This window comes from Canis lupus, chromosome 36 (genome assembly GCF_003254725.2).
Source record: "Canis lupus dingo isolate Sandy chromosome 36, ASM325472v2, whole genome shotgun sequence".
NCBI lineage: Eukaryota > Metazoa > Chordata > Mammalia > Carnivora > Canidae > Canis > Canis lupus.
Window position 1 is genome coordinate 22,243,914 of NC_064278.1, and position 7,462 is coordinate 22,251,375.

Here is a 7,462-nt window from a genome sequence, read left to right on the forward strand (position 1 = left end):
GTCTATGTCTTCCTCTGTGAGATTTCTCTTCATGTCTTTTGCCCATTTCATGATTGGATTGTTTGTTTCTTTGGTGTTGAGTTTAATAAGTCCTTTATAAATCTTGGAAACTAGCCCTTTATCTGATATGTCATTTGCAAATATCTTCTCCCATTCTGTAGGTTGTCTTTTAGTTTTGTTGACTGTATCCTTTGCTGTGCAAAAGCTTCTTATCTTGATGAAGTCCCAATAGTTCATTTTTGCTTTTGTTTCTTTTGCCTTTGTGGATGTATCTTGCAAGAAGTTACTGTGGCTGAGTTCAAAAAGGGTGTTGCCTTTGTTCTCTTCTAGGATTTTGATGGAGTCTTGTCTCACATTTAGATCCTTCATCCATTTTGAGTTTATCTTTGTGTCTGGTGAAAGAGAGTGGTCTAGTTTCATTCTTCTGCATGTGGATGTCCAATTTTCCCAGCACCATTTATTGAAGAGACTGTCTTTCTTCCAATGGATAGTCTTTCCTCCTTTATCGAATATTAGTTGACCATAAAGTTCAGGGTCCACTTCTGGGTTCTCTATTCTGTTCCATTGATCTATGTGTCTGTTTTTGTGCCAGTACCACACTGTCTTGATGACCACAGCTTTGTAGTACAACCTGAAATCTGGCATTGTGATGCCCCCAGATATGGTTTTCTTTTTTAAAATTCCCCTGGCTATTCGGGGTCTTTTCTGATTCCACACAAATCTTAAAATAATTTGTTCTAACTCTCTGAAGAAAGTCCATGGTATTTTGATAGGGATTGCATTAAACGTGTATATTGCCCTGGGTAACATTGACATTTTCACAATATTATTCTGCCAATCCATGAGCATGGAATATTTTTCCATCTCTTTGTGTCTTCCTCAATTTCTTTCAGAAGTGTTCTATAGTTTTGAGGGTATAGATCCTTTACATCTTTGGTTAGGTTTATTCCTAGGTATCTTATGCTTTTGGGTGCAATTGTAAATGGGATTGACTCCTTAATTTCTCTTTCTTCAGTCTCATTGTTAGTGTATAGAAATGCCACTGATTTCTGGGCATTGATTTTGTATCCTGCCACGCTACCGAATTGCTGTATGAGTTCTAGCAATCTTGGGGTGGAGACTTTTGGGTTTTCTATGTAGAGTATCATGTCATCGGCGAAGAGGGAGAGTTTGACTTCTTCTTTGCCAATTTGAATGCCTTTAATGTCTTTTTGTTGTCTGATTGCTGAGGCTAGGACTTCCAGTACTATGTTGAATAGCAGTGGTGAGAGTGGACATCCCTGTCTTGTTCCTGATCTTAGGGGAAAGGCTCCCAGTGCTTCCCCATTGAGAATGATATTTGCTGTGGGCTTTTCGTAGATGGCTTTTAAGATGTTGAGGAATGTTCCCTCTATCCCTACACTCTGAAGAGTTTTGATCAGGAATGGATGCTGTATTTTGTCAAATGCTTTCTCTGCATCCAATGAGAGGATCATATGGTTCTTGGTTTTTCTCTTGCTGATATGATGAATCACATTGATTGTTTTACGGGTGTTGAACCAGCCTTGTGTCCCAGGGATAAATCCTACTTGGTCATGGTGAATAATTTTCTTAATGTACTGTTGGATCCTATTGGCCAGTATCTTGTTGAGAATTTTTGCATCCATGTTCATCAGGGATATTGGTCTGAAATTCTCCTTTTTGGTGGGGTCTCTGTCTGGTTTTGGAATTAAGGTGATGCTGGCCTCATAGAACGAATTTGGAAGTACTCCATCTCTTTCTATCTTTCCAAACAGCTTTAGGAGAATAGGTATGGTTTCTTCTTTAAACGTTTGATAAAATTCCCCTGGGAAGCCATCTGGCCCTGGACTCTTGTGTCTTGGGAGGTTTTTGATGACTGCTTCAATTTCCTCCCTGGTTATTGGCCTGTTAAGGTTTTCTATTTCTTCCTGTTCCAGTTTTGGTAGTTTGTGGCTTTCCAGGAATGCGTCCATTTCTCCTAGATTGCCTAATTTATTGGCGTATAGCTGTTCATAATATGTTTTTAAAATCGTTTGTATTTCCTTGGTGTTGGTAGTGATCTCTCCTTTCTCATTCATGATTTTATTAATTTGAGTCTTCTCTCTCTTCTTTTTAATAAGGCTGGCTAATGGTTTATCTATCTTATTAATTCTTTCAATGAACCAACTCCTGGTTCTGTTGATCTGTTCCACAGTTCTTCTGGTCTCGATTTCGTTGAGTTCTGCTCGAATCTTTATTAACTCCCTTCTTCTCCTGGATGTAGGATCTATTTGCTGTTTTTTCTCTAGCTCCTTTATGTGTAAGGTTAGCTTTTGTATTTGAGTTCTTTCCAGTTTTTGAATGGATGCTTGTATTGCGATGTATTTCCCCCTTAGGACTGCTTTTGCTGCATCCCAAAGATTTTGAACGGTTGTATCTTCATTCTCATTAGTTTCCATGAATCTTTTTTCTTCTTCTTTAATTTCCTGGTTGACCCTTTCATCTTTTAGCAGGATGGTCCTTAACCTCCACGTGTTTGAGGTCCTTCCAAACTTCTTGTTGTGATTTAGTTCTAATTTCAAGGCATTATGGTCTGAGAATATGCAGGGGACGATCCCAATCTTTTGGTATTGGTTCAGACCCAATTTGTGACCCAATATGTGGTCTATTCTGGAGAAAGTTCCATGTGCACTTGAGAAGAATGTGTATTCAGTTGAGTTTGGATGTAAAGTTCTGTAGATATCTGTGAAATCCATCTGGTCCAGTGTATCATTTAAAGCTCTCGTTTCTTTGGAGATGTTGTGCTTAGAAGACCTATCGAGTATAGAAAGAGCTAGATTGAAGTCACCAAGTATAAGAGTATTATTATCTAAGTATTTCTTCACTTTGGTTAATAATTGATTTATATATTTGGCAGCTCCCATATTCGGGGCATATATATTGAGGATTGTTAAGTCCTCTTGTTGGATAGATCCTTTAAGAATGATATAGTGTCCCTCTTCATCTCTCACTACAGTCTTCGGGGTAAATTTTAGTTTATCTGATATAAGGATGGCTACCCCTGCTTTCTTTTGAGGACCATTCGAATGGTAAATGGTTCTCCAACCTTTTATTTTCAGGCTGTAGGTGTCCTTCTGTCTAAAATGAGTCTCTTGTAGACAGCAAATAGATGGGTCCTGCTTTTTTATCCAGTCTGAAACCCTGCGCCTTTTGATGGGGTCATTAAGCCCGTTCACGTTCAGAGTTACTATTGAGAGATATGAGTTTAGTGTCATCATGATATCTATTCAGTCCTTGTTTTTGTGTACTGTTCCACTGAACTTCTTCTTAAAGGGGAATTTTAAGAGTCCCCCTTAAAATTTCTTGCAGAGCTGGTTTGGAGGTCACATATTCTTTTAGTTGCTGCCTGTCTTGGAAGCTCTTTATCTCTCCTTCCATTTTGAATGAGAGCCTTGCTGGATAAAGTATTCTTGGTTGCATGTTCTTCTCATTGAGGACCCTGAATATATCCTGCCAGCCCTTTCTGGCCTGCCAGGTCTCTGTGGAGAGGTCTGCTGTTACCCTAATACTCCTCCCCATAAAAGTCAGGGATTTCTTGTCTCTTGCTGCTTTAAGGATCTTCTCTTTATCTTTGGAATTTGCAAGCTTCACTATTAAATGTCGAGGTGTTGAACGGTTTTTATTGATTTTAGGGGGGGATCTCTCTATTTCCTGGATCTGAATGCCTGTTTCCCTTCCCAGATTAGGAAAGTTTTCAGCTAGAATTTGTTCAAATACATATTCTGGCCCTCTGTCCCTTTTGGCACCCTCGGGAACACCAATTAAACGTAAGTTTTTCTTCCTCAGGCTGTCGTTTATTTCCCTTAATCTGTCTTCATGGTCTTTTAATTGTCTCTTTTTTCCTCAGTTTCCCTCTTTGCTATCAACTTGTCTTCTATGTCACTCACTCGTTCTTCCACCTCGTTAACCCTCGTCGTTAGGACTTCTAGTTTGGATTGCATCTCATTCAATTGATTTTTAATTTCTGCCTGATTAGCTCTAAATTCTGCAGTCATGAAGTCTCTTGAGTCCTTTGTGCTTTTTTCTAGAGCCACCAGTAGCTGTATAATAGTGCTTCTGAATTGGCTTTCTGACATTGAATTGTAATCCAGATTTTGTAACTCTGTGGGAGAGAGGACTGTTTCTGATTCTTTCTTTTGAGGTGAGGTTTTCCTTCTAGTCATTTTGCTCAGTGCAGAGTGGCAAAAAACAAGTTGTATTGGGAAAAGGAGAAAAAGAGAGAGAGAGAAGGAAAGAAAAGAGAAAAAGGAAAAAGGAAGAAAAAAGAAAAAAAGAAGAAAAAGAGAAAGAAAAAGAAAGGAAAGGCTGGGGGAAGGAAACAAAAAAAAAAAAAAAACAACACGGGAGTATATTCTGATTATACTTGATTCTGGAACTTGTCCGTCTAGTTGGTCTTCTGGGGGAGGGGCCTGCTGTGCTGATTTTCAGGTGTTAGCAGTTGGGGGAGCTGCTCTGCCCCTGCCTGGTGCAGGGCTCCGTGGGGGTTGTTTACCCCGTGAGGCCCCAGGAGGAACAACCGCAGTGGTGGGGCCAGCTCCAGAGCCCTAGAGTCAGCTCCCGCAGTAACTTCGGAGCTCTCCGTCTGCAGGGCCTGGAGGCTCCGGGCGGGGCCGCTGATCTGCTCAGCTCTGGGCCCTCCCGGATCCTGGGCTGTGTCCCGGCGCCCTGTGCTCCGGGGCCTGCGCTGGTGGATTTGCGCTCCCGCCCCGCAGCCCCCTCCGCGGAGCCGCCGCCCGAGCCCCTCCGAGCTGCTCCTGGAACCGCGCAGGCCCCTCCGCACGGAGCCTCTTCCTCTGCCTGAGCCCCCCGAGCCGCTCCCGCCCCGCAGCCCCCTCCGCGGAGCCGCCCCCGAGCCCTCCGAGCTGCTCCGGGTCCCGCCGTGCGCGCTGCAGCCCTTAGGGAGCTCGGCGCACTCTCCTGGGCGCGCAGTTGCTGTTACTGTCCCCGGGAGCCCGAGGGCATCCCCGCCCTCCTGGGTCCTGCTCCACCTCCCTGGAGCCCCTTTCCCCCGGGAAGGTCGGTGCAGCTCCTGCTCCTCCGGGACGGGGCTCTCCTGTCCTGGGGACACTCGCCCCGGCCTCAGCCCGGCTCCTCGCGGGGCCCCTCCCCCTCGGAGGCCTTTGTTCCTTTATTTCTTTTTCCCCGTCTTCCTACCTGGATAGATGCGCGAACTCTTCTCACTGCAGCATTCCAGCTGGTCTCTCTTTAATTCTCAGGCCGAATTCATAGATTTTCAGGATGATTTGAAGGTTTTCTAGGTAATTTGGTGGAGGCAGGTGATTTGGGGACCCTACTCTTCCGCCGTCTTGCCCCTCCTCCTTCTCATTTCTGACTAAATATTATGTAAAACAAAAAAAAAAAAGAATTTTTTCTTGGGGTGAGTGCCTTCGGCCTCCTGCCCGGTCATCCTGATTTGCCTTGATTGTACCGACTGAGCAGTCCCTTGCTCACTGAGCGCGTGTCACCACGTCCTGTCACCACGTTCTGTCTCGTCTCCGTCTCTTCAGGCTGGCGGGCCGGGCGGGCCTCTGGCTACTGCTGTGCGCCCTCCACTACGTGGGCTTCCATCATGTCTGTTGCTCTCGGGGGGCCCAAGTCTCTGATGAGTCTCTCCTCCTCGTTCCTGACCTACCACTTCCTGGGGCCCCTCTTGCTTGGGGGGGTAGAGTATCTCCGGGCTCCCCAGTGGTTTGCAGCCATGGGGGGGTTCCCAGCCCTACAGTGTACTCACTCCCCCTGGTTCTGGCATTTCCGCGTCGCCTCGTGTGGGCTGTTTCTTCTAGAAGCCAACCTAAGTGCAGGCTTGCACCACCACCCTGATTCTTGCCAGAAGATTAAATCCAAATAGTTAAAGGTCTCCCTTTCTCCAACCTGATATTTTGACTTTACCACCAACTTTAGCAATCTTACCTGATGTTTAGATATTACCACCACTCGGGCCTGCCACCCCGTCGTCCCTACCCTCACCCCCTCCCCTGGCCCCCGCTGGTACGTGTCAGCGACGTCCTACAGCTCTTTTGGGGGGTATATTACTTTTTTCCTCCCTTACCAGGTCTACATGTCTCTGGTTGGGTTGACTGAATCCTTTTTATTGGCTTAGTTGTCAAGAGAGAAGGTGGAGGTACATCCTAAGGCGTGCATTCGTTGTCCCGGGGGAGAGAGCTGTTTACTTTCAAAGAAGCGACATATTAGCCCTTATTAGGGAAGAAGGCACTTTTGTAGCCTTAGAAGGTTCAGGAGAACTGAGGAGAACTGACGATTCAAGGTTTTCCAGTGCATTGACCCAGACAGTCCCATCCCATGGGAACTCTTTCCTTTGGGCACCGTAGAGCTGCTCACGTCGAATTTTAACTTCTTTGGAGTTCTGCTGTGAATAGCAGGCCTGAGCTTGGTCCCCAGCTTTCTCTGCTCCCTGGCTTCGGAGGGGAGCCTCATACATGCTACCTCGCGGGCCTTACACTTAGTTTTTAAATGCCAATTAATCACTTTCTTCTGTTATCTTTTTCCAAGACTTCAGTGGAGCTTAGCAGGAACAATCAATGCTACTGTCCTCAGTTACTGTTTCACTTCGTATTTCCCAACTATCTGATACATTGTGCCCACCAGTGCTTTCTGGTCCGCTGGCATCTTGTCCCAGTTCACTGCTGGTGATGCTGTTGTTAACTGCACTGTCATGTGTGCAAGGGGATATCTGTGTCCGGGGGAGTGGGGTGGTTGTCTCACCCTGTAAGCCAAGTGGCAGAAGATCCAGCTCCAAAATCCGGCTCTAATATCTGCTTTCCTGTATCACTTCTGGTACAAACGTCACAGGTTGGGTTCCCTGGAAAGCAGACTCTGGGATGGAGAGTTTATTGGGGGAGTACTCTTGGGATTGTCACATGTGAAAGGAGAGGAACTCCACTGGGCAGGGGAAGAACATGGGTTAGGATGTAATCTCAGGAAGGCCTCAGCTGACCCTGTGGGATGGGTCTCTGAAGCTGGACAACCTTTTAGATCATCCCCAAAGGGGCGAGGGGACCATTCTTGAATGCAGGCTGCTGGAAAGGGAGTGTGACACCGGGAAGGTTTGCCAGCAGCCCTCCCAGAGCCGGGAAACAAGCCCAGTACTACATGGGAACCTGTGTGGCAGCTCACAGCACTCCCAGAGAGCAGGGCAGTGGGTCCTTTTTACATAACGTGGGTCAACACTGAATCTCAGAGGCCTGGTGTAGTGCCGGGCACATTACTGTTCATAATTTATTGAATTCGTATTATCATCATATTGGGCTATTGCGATCGTTATCATGTTTTCATCGCTTGGTGCCTATCACAGGTTAGAACTGATGCCACAAGGATGGTTGTGGCAGGGTTGCCCGTTCAAAGCCTATTTCGAAAATTTTTTTTAAAAGATTTTATTTATTTATTCATGAGACACACACACACA